The sequence below is a fragment of the Sturnus vulgaris genome, chromosome 3, assembly GCF_052056855.1.
Source record: "Sturnus vulgaris isolate bStuVul1 chromosome 3, bStuVul1.hap1, whole genome shotgun sequence".
NCBI classification, from domain to species: domain Eukaryota; kingdom Metazoa; phylum Chordata; class Aves; order Passeriformes; family Sturnidae; genus Sturnus; species Sturnus vulgaris.
The window spans coordinates 73,147,075-73,157,145 of record NC_142245.1 but is presented as its reverse complement, the minus strand read 5'-3'; the positions used below and the strand labels follow the sequence as shown (position 1 = coordinate 73,157,145).

Sequence of the window (10,071 nt, the reverse complement as noted above, 5' to 3'; positions counted from 1 at the left end):
CTTTGCATGGTCATCTTGAATAGGAATTAAATGCTTGCATTAATCAGTGTTCAGCTTTGGGATTCTTCATGTGATAAGGAGAAATATTAGAAGTGATTCTGTAGACATCTCCTTTGCTGCAATAATAGAAACTACCTAATAATGCTTAGGAAGCTAAGAAGTACGTTGCTGACTCTTATGTAAATAAATATTGGTTTGGAGGTTTGCTTGAAAAATAAAATTGCCTTCCAGATGCTTGGATTGCTTAAATTCCATAGATTCATCTCAATAAAGACTATTTCGGGTTTCTTTATAAAACTGAGAGGAAATTTAACTAGGCCGTTTGTAAATATTGTTTGTGTGTGTTCTCAGCTGTTTTCCTTTATGTTAGAGTATCTGGATGTTGAAAGAATGCAGATCTGAAATCACTGGAAGTTCCGTCATCTGCAACTTCTCTGGTATAACCTGATATTAATTTGGTGGAACAATGTATAAGTCAGAATAAGATAATTCCACATAGGGGGACCTACTGAGAGCAGCTCTCTAAGAAATCTTTCACTTTGTGCAATACCACACTCAATTTGAAGCAAGGAAAGCAAAAAATATTGCCATAGGCAGTCTCAAACACTCTTGTAACTGAGCTTTTGGACAATGGAAGACTAAAAGTGACTTTCAGACTCCAGCTTGAAAAATTAACTCCTAGTATAAATAATTATATAATATTCCCTAAGTTATTTTTTAAGTCATTGAATTTCTCAAAAATTAGATACAAATGTCTTGCAAACTTTCTATATTTTGACTCACTTTTCATGCATTAATCACTTTCAGCTAATTTTCAAAAATTTGTTTTTCATTTCTTCTATGTGTCATCCAAAGCACCAAGAAATTGCTAGCTGCAACAAAATTGTGAGCTATACTGCACAGTTTTACAAGCTGGTAATGTATTGACTATTATATACCTTTACCTGCAAGAGCCTGCAAAATGAATGATTCACTCTCCTCAAGAACCCTCTCTATTGAGACTGTATTTACACGGCACCATTGTGAAAATCTGCTTGAAAAGAAGAGGAAAATCAATTCACAGTTTACCCTTCAGCTTACCAATTCAGAGCTTTACCTTTCTTGAATCATCAAGGAATAAAAATAAATTTCACGTAAGAATACATGGAGGGAAAATATTAATATCTCCTGGCAGTAAGTTTTCTTACTATTACAGGCATTCCTATTATGATATAATGAGACACTAAGGCATACATTAAAATGTACAAGTTGGTAGGATAAATGATGCATCTTTTAGAGGGCTAGTGATATAAACAATTATTTCTTTGTAGTGCTTTCAAAATTGTCTAAAGTTATGTCCACAGTCTCATTGTGTTCAACAATATTAGATGAAAGTATTTGAATTAAGAGAAATCACTGACCTTTGTCTGCATAGCATAGATATGAAATATTTACAAATTTTTTCTGATTTTTTTTGTTTGTTTGTGGAGAGGTGATGGTGGTTTTTGTTTCTTTCTTTCTTTTTCTGCATGTGGGATTGGTTTTGAGTTTGGGCATAGGGTTTTATCTTTAATTTGGTTTATGAGGGGCTTATACAACAGTATGTTCTTAAGTGGAACTTTTTTATGATTTTATCTTATATATCTTAACCTAGCAAGGTACTCAGATCTCCTGATGAGATGCATTTATTTCATCTAAATTTCATGCAATTAACATGGGTGATCAGTTTTGCCTGCATAAGTCAAGCATTTATAATTCCTATCCAGTCAGTGAAGAGAAGCAAAATCTATACCAACAGAGATATCTCATCCATCCACATTACCTCTGTCTCCTTTACATGCCCTGAGCCCTTGTGTTAAGGTAAGTTCACATATACTTGGTTGCCAAAGAAGTTCTCAGAGTTGTTTTAATTATTTGTACTATGACAATGATGTTTGCATTTTGTAACAGATTAATGATAATTTCAATTTAATTATAGTCTTACATTAATATCTTTGTAGTATATATAGCTCACTTGAGCATTTTCATGGTGTTTTATTTTCTTGGGAAGGAATTCTATTATAAATGTCTTCTTATCAAAATTAATAGCCCATTTTTGTTTGATGTGGAGGGTAATTATATGGTGTTAAATTAATTTTAGTAGTATCAAATGTATTTTTTTCCCCACATCCATCTGTATATCTCCCTAATTAAAATGTCATGTAATGTTTCTGGAGGATAAGGAAGAAATTGCCTGTTTCAGTCTACTGGCATTTTAAGTAAATATGTATACCAGACAGTGCATTCAGTAACAAAAAGATTATCATCTTCCATACTATTTTGTGAAAAGTTTTTCAGTAACAGCTTCAGAAATGGAAATCTTTATGAAAGGGCTATGGAAAACTGCAAACTGTTCCAAGGCTCTTTACCTTAATTCATTCATAAGGTGTATTTCAAAAGCTTGTTTATGTTTACTAGGATATTTAAATCTGTTCCCTGCCTCCTTCTGTCTACCTTTTTATGCTTTAGTGCTCCTAAATGGGACAAATGCAAACTCAATCCTTTTTAACAAATATTGAACATGAAACTTATTCAGTGCCTTTCTTCTTTTGACATTTCTAAGAGTTACATACTATGAAATTAGCATATCTTGAGCATCTTTCTGCTTAGAAGCACTTAAGCATTTTGTGAAGGGAAAGAGATGGGGAAAGACAGCAAATGTCAGTAGACAAATATCACAGAAAAAAAGTATAGACTTTGTCCAAGCTGTCCTTTATATTTCATTTCTCTGCAGCTTACTTAACATGCTGATTAATAAGACTCAGAAATAAACAGAAAGTTTTGAATTGTGATATTAAATTGTTTCACTTGAAAAAAAAAAAAAAAAGGCATCATATCTATCTAATTATAAATAAAAGTCCCTTCCTTTCCCTGCAGCCTCATGGAAACAGGAGGTCAAGTTCAGTTATGGTATTACTGTATTGATTACCATTACTTCTGTTCTGTTAAAAGAGAAAAACGTTTACTCTAAAGAGCTTTCCATCTGGTAATAAAAGAAGAAGCCCTATAAAAGTTTAGGGCTTTTTAAAATGTATTAATTAATTAATTAACTAATTATGCAGTATCAACATTAGCTTACCAGCAGTTTCTCAGCTCTAAGACTGAAGTAGTTGCTCTGCAGCTGCTTCTACTGCAGAAAAGACAAACCGTTCTGTCAAACCTAACCTTTCAAAAGTCAAATTGCCTAACTTTCAGATGATTTCTGATTCAATTAATTTCTGTTTCAATTCAGGGAACAATTTTTCAATGAACAAAATACCTTTAAAATGGATGACCAAACTAATGGACTCAGCAATGCTTGCATTAATATCTCAGGCTGTAGACAGTACTAATGATGGGAAAGTAAACAAAATAAGAATTGTAGAACGGTTCAAATAGAAGTTAATAACCTTAAGATGAATATTATTTCTGTCATTGTATTTTGTTTTGAATAATGTTATTTGCATCTCTACACAACAAAAACACTACAGGCATGTACAAGCTGGGAATGTCAGTGGAGTTTTAACAGTAGTTTCCAAAACTGTGTATGATTCCAAAACATAACAAAGAAATGGAATGGAAAATTCTGAAGTATTTTAATGTGTTGTTTCAGTAATTTTGCCCTAATTTTGTGATTTTTTCATCATTCAATTATGCTTATTTACTTTAAGAAAAGGAAGTTACATGAAAGAGCTGCCTGCAAAATGAAATATTTCTATCTTGATTTTTAACATAAGCTTTAGTAAGAAATCAAACATAAAGTGAAATATTATTCTCAAAAGTCCTAAAAGTCCAATAATCTGTGGGAATATCAGAACAGAATATGAACATCCTAGACTATGCATGATGTAAGATGTATGTGCTAGATAAAAAAAGTTTAAGACAATTACTCCTGAATTTGAAAAAGTCTGAAAGTGCATATATAAGGCCCAAAACTTGTTCAACAAGACTTTTAAAAGGGCTTCCTGCTATTCATGTATTCTGACTTAGACACAAGGGAGAAATACTGACAAGATATTCCCAAGAAATCAAAACAAAAAAAATAACAAAAAAAAACTTTAATGGAAACTTTAGAAAATTAAAGAACCTTGGCAAAACTTTTAGAACAACATTAATCCACATAAAACTCCTCCCAAAGCATTAACTTAGCCCATTCAATTATGCAATCTCTACGCCTGTCCAATATTCAGTTACTCAAAAATACCAAGAAGATGGAATTTCAAGAAGAAAGACAGAGAGATACAGAAAATTAAAGATATAGCTAGCACTCCTGGTTCCAATGGTATTCAGCTGACAAAAATTCCAAGGGGATGTAGGGTCAAGATGTGTCTGCCTTGTGTCCAGATCCAAATACAAATTGTCCTTTCCCTCAGGAGTGTCTTGTGGTCATTTGGGCTCTCAGGAGCTGGGTTAGGGGCTCCAGGGGCAGGTGTGGAGCATTGCCACCATTGTGCCAGGAATTGGTGGCCACTGCAGGGCTGGACACAGGCCCAGAGGGGTGGGGTGTGTGGGGCAGGGCATCACCTCAGCAGAACACAAAGCGTTTTCATCCACCAATCCTTGCAATCCCTCACAGAATATAAAGTAACTGAACTTAAGCCTTAGTTATGTAACCAGAGACAAGGCAAAATAAGGTGAATAATTAATGATATTATATTACTTAGCATAATGCTTATGTGTATTAAATACAAACAAAAATTTGTATATATAAAATGAAAATATTTTATAGAGAAGTTGCCTGTGTTTGACATCTTCTCTATCACGGCATACAGAATTTTGTGCAAAAGTAAGGTTCATAAAGTTTTGTTGAACTGTATTTTGATATTTTGTTTTTTAAATAAAGTAATGATCATCATAGCTTTTGCTTTTTGCAACCATGATGGAAATGTGGCCCTAACTGGCAACATGAAAAAAATACTGAAGAATTCCTATCAGATTTAAATAGTGTAATGTTTTCTTAGGACCACTCCCTTCCTCCTTTTGTCATTAATTTGAAAGAAGTTTGAGAGCAAAGGGGTACCACCTATTCAGGGTAGTTTTCAAAAATCATGAAGAAAAATTTGTCCTGAAAGATAAATAAAAGTAGCAGATATCTTTAAACTTCTTTTACAGATGAGAAATTTTAAGTGTAAGATTGATTTCTTTAAGCTCATCAAGCAACTAAGTTTCAGATTCTGAACTAAAAGCTTAAACCTTTCACTTTTTACAAAAGCATTCACAACATATCTCAGGAAGAAGAGCCCCTACATTCAAATGTAACACAAGAACTATAGAAGTCTTATTATTCCCTGATGCTCATTATGGTGCAGGAAACTATTTGAGCCAATAGTTAATCTTCAGAGTTTTCAAGAGTTATAGTATAGCACTTGATAGAATAGCATGCATTATATTATTAATTGCTCTGTCTCTCTAGCATTTGTACTACACATTCTTTTCATATTTTGGCATGATTTAATTATAAAGTTGGATGATTTTCAAAAGATAAGATCCTTATTTTTAAAGATTACATATATTTATGGATGTATATCAGCCGTGCAACCTACGCTTCAGTGATTTTCAAAAGCCTGTTTCAGACAGAGATACAGAAAATATATCCTATTTTTTCTCTTACTAGATATCTCCGAGGAAATCACTAAAAGAGGTTTAAACAAATGCATTATTTCTTTACTCCCTTGGGTGTACATGTGGGTTTTGCTTACAGTTTAGAAAGAATACATTACAGTACATCTTGCCAATTAATGGGCATGCAGTTGTCTGAAAGAACTAGGTATTCTTGCAGTAGTATGAGTTCTTGCTCTTTATATTCAGTGAAAAATGTTTTCCTAAGAAGTGTAATGGCTTAAAAATTAATTTACAATGAGTTGGAACCTGATAAACAAGATCTCCATGAAAAAAAAGTTGAAAAGAAATTTTATTATGAATACTCATTTTGGTGGTAAGATATAAAAAAATTAAAGCTACAGTGGGACATTAACCATACCAATTTGTTAAATTACATTTCAAAAAGACTGATTATATTTCTCCATTTCTATTGAATTTGTAGCAGTTGTCTTTTGTTTTTAATGCACACTGTATTTCATGCTCTACCTTTCCATTTTCTTCTGACATGATGTAGATTAGACATAACTGTAGGACTTGATAGGAAGGAAGGAAGGAAGGAAGGAAGGAAGGAAGGAAGGAAGGAAGGAAGGAAGGAAGGAAGGAAGGAAGGAAGGAAGGAAGGAAGGAAGGAAGGAAGGAAGGAAGGAAGGAAGGAAGGAAGGAAGGAAGGAAGGAAGGAAAAGATCTTTAAAAGACAGTGAATGAACAAATCTTCTTTTCCAAGCTCGTATGCTTTCTCCTGATGAAAATTTCTTTTAGATGTTTATATGGCGACAACCACATCTATAATTTGAATAATTTCAATAATTAATTTTCTGCAATGCATTTGTATAGCAGAAACTAATCTGCTAAATTATTTCATTAGCAACATACTTAAAGTGTACAGGGGTGCAATCACTATACAACTTATATGAAAAAATTTCCAAAATTAAATGATATCAACTATATTAATAATAATAATAATAATAATAATAATAATAATAATAATAATAATAATAATAATAATAATAATAATAATTTTTGCTAAAAGAATAGAATCTGAGGATGGGGGAGAATCACATCCCTTGACCTGCTGCTGGTCATGCTACTTATAATGCATCCCAATAAAGCCTTCTGGGCTGCAAAGTCACATTGCTGAGTCACTTCCTAATTTTCATTGACCAGTGGAAATTTTTCATTGACCAGTTTCATTCCCCAAGACCTTCTCCACAGGCCTGCTGTCAATCAGCAATTATTGTTGTCATTCAACAGTACTGCACTACTGCCTTGAACTTAGTTCCCTTTGGACATAGATGCTACAATTACATATTAGTATTTGTGTGCTTGTCCAATAGCAACTTTATTACTTGTAATCAATCACATTAAAACATTTAAGAACATATGCAATTATAACTAACAGAAATACCTTCATACTAACTCCTATTATTTCATTTGAATGATGCAGGTCTATTATTTCTACTTTTCTGCAGCTTAATATTGGTTTCTTTAAGGATAAACTTATGATATGCTTGTCAGAAGCAATTACAATTTCATTGGATAGAATAAGCTATACAGGTGAATATATATATGTATTTTTATTTATATATATCTATATCTTTATTTGTTTCCCCCAGGCATCTTAATTAAATGAAATTAACAGTTGCATCTTGTTCTACAAAATTTAGCTAGGTAAAAATGAGAGATTACACATTTTATTTGCAGCACCAAATGATGTCTTTGTAATGTTGGGAGTTTCCAGTATCAGTTGTAGGGTGGATTATACTAGGACAAGTAAATACCACCAGTATTTTTAGTTAATGTATTTTAGAACTTTAAAGACTGATAGCCTCTCGGATACCCTACAGTTTCATTTTTACAAAGATGGTTTTTCATAACAATCTGACTCTGTGAGAGAGGAAGGCCATAAACTACTATTTCTGGGGCCTGCCAGTGTCTTCCTCAGTATCAGTACAACCCCTTCAAGGGCGAAAGTGCACAGATTAAGCAGTGATCGAATACTCCAAGACCAAGAGTGAAGAAGAAAACTAATTTAATTCCTATTAGAATGAAATAGAGAAGAGACCTATTAATTTTCAGTTAGCTCTAAAAAGCATTAAAACTTTTGTCTAAGGAGTATGAGTCTTTCTATCTAACTCTTCAGGAAGCAGAAGAAGTTTTGTACAAATTCTGAAACAGTAAATTAACAAGGACAGAGTCTTAAGCTGTGCTGGGGGAGCTGGTTGGACATTAGGAAGAAGTTCTTCACAGAAAAGGTGATCAGGTGTTGGAGTGTGCTGCCCAGGGAGGTGGTGGACTTTGTCCCTGGAGGTGTTTAAGGAAAGACTGGGGGTGGCTCTTAGTCCATGGTCTAGCTGATATGGTGGTGTTAGGGCACAGGTTGGACTCAATGATCTCAAAGGTCTTTTCCAACCTAGTTGATGCTGTAATTCTGTGAAGAATGGGACATAATAACCTGCTTAACTGGTGCAAGTTTTACAGGGTTGTGAACAATGGAGGGCTTTTTCTAGGTAGCATTTTATGGATGATAGCTAATTTCTACTGAGAGCATTCAACTGAAAACAATTGAAAGTGAAATGGAAAAAGAAAACAAAATCTGAAAGAAAAAAAATTTAAAAACACTACACAATACTAAAAGCAAGAAATCTAGAGTGTTTCTGTAACAAGACAAAGCTACTGGGAGCTTTGAATAATTTTTATACCCATGACTAGAGAGCTGCAGATTGCATAAAATGCTTACCACTAGCCAACTATACCTCCAGAGTACTCTTCTGACCTTAACCTTAAACCTTCTACAGTTAACCATAACCTTCTAAAAACAGATGACTGTATGAAATGGGACAAGTATATCACAAATTTCAAAGCTTCTTCTTCAACCCTGTAAACAACTATGCCATGACATTTACCCTTCCAATAGACAAAACTCAGATCTTGTCAAAGGTAGTTAAGACTGAAACAGCATCACTTCATACCCGACCTGCAGAAAATCATAAGGGATTGTCTGAGCAGGGCTATCTGACTAAGGAGTATAACTGCTACCAGGTTTTGGAAGGCATTCTCTTACTAGATCAACTCAGCATACATGAAAATACCATTTCCTATACTTGTTTGTCTGTGTGAGGAAATAGCCCAGAGCCTATCACAACAGTTGCAGAGAAAATGCATTAACATTCTGACAGTGTCTTCAAAACATTAAGTGTTTTAAGTACTAGAATATTTATTCAAATTCAAATAAGTTTCTAAAATAAATTAATTGAGAGAAGAAAAACTTACTGAGTAGCTCCAGCTACAACACTAAAATGAGCTCTCTTCCTACTGATTGTACCTCTTGACATTTCTTCATCAGCTTGCAGTGATGAATTTTCAATACGCTGGGAATGAATGCTAAAATGTTGGTGAAGTTAAAAATTGGAGGAAATTCAATGAGTCCAAGCAGCTAAGCCCACATGCATTGCAGTGTGATGCAGATTCATGGCTATGAGACGGGGTGAAAGACAGCATTCTAGACAGTACTCTGTCAGTGTGGTGGCAAATGTTACCACCAGATGTTACACACAGTCTTCCTAAACTTTTCTTCATGGTGATTAAGCACTATTTTTAGCCTCAGTCTTGAAAAAAGTATATTTATGTCGGGATGTCTATGAAAGGTTCTTTGTAATACAGATTTTTAAAGCAAGTGATACTTCAAGAAAGCCTAACCTTTGTGCCACAGGTTATTCTGCTGTGGAGATTTCAGCACTCTAAGATTTATATTCTTATTCATAAGGACGGTACTGGTATCAGAAGAGAGCACTAGGTTCAGAAGAAGCTGAATCAGTTATTTTATGAATAGCATTGCACATGGTTATTTACATTTTTAATACTGCAGTACAGCTATTACATTAATTTCAACTCTTAGCTAAATCTTTAATTTCATAATTATTTGGTGCTCAGCAGCTAATGAATGTTTTGAGACCTAATAATGCTAAAGAACTTTTAGTTTACTTTTGAGTGCTAATACTAGAGATTTAGAAGTTTCCAAACAATTTCATTACCATATTAGAGCCATTAATTGTCTCAAAATAAAAGGTCAGATGAAAAAAAATGCTTTTTAACACAGTAATGTGGCTATTCCATGGATGCCAGTAGAAAATTTTCCTTCATTTCATTAAAAATTACTATATTTGAATTAAAAAGATATATTTTTGACTCTAAAAAATTTGGTTGTGAATTGGGCAGAGATAGACGAGGTAGATAGAGACTACAATAAAGATGTCTGTACTGGAAAATAATATTAAATTTTTTATGTTATTTATTCCTGATTATCATAAAACCTTAGAATCCTGGAATGGTTTGGATTGGAGAAGAACTTTGAAGATCATCTAATTCCAAACCCATTGCAGGGACATCTTCCACTGGACCAGGTTGCTTACTTGGTATCAAATGTGGATTCTTCCAAAGAGCCCTAAGTAAAGAAAGGAACTGCATCATAATTTT

At 33.5% G+C, this 10,071-nt stretch overlaps 1 long non-coding RNA gene across 1 annotated transcript in view; it reads left to right on the top strand.

Annotated features, from left to right (window-relative positions):
- The first annotated feature begins 1,775 nt into the window (after positions 1-1,775).
- Positions 1,776-10,071, top strand: part of LOC148224418 (uncharacterized) — a 159,294-nt gene continuing 150,998 nt past the window's right edge. Inside the window, exon 1 of the long non-coding RNA XR_015802889.1 lies at positions 1,776-1,839. This is a non-coding gene — a long non-coding RNA (uncharacterized LOC148224418). The remainder of the gene's footprint in view (positions 1,840-10,071) is intronic.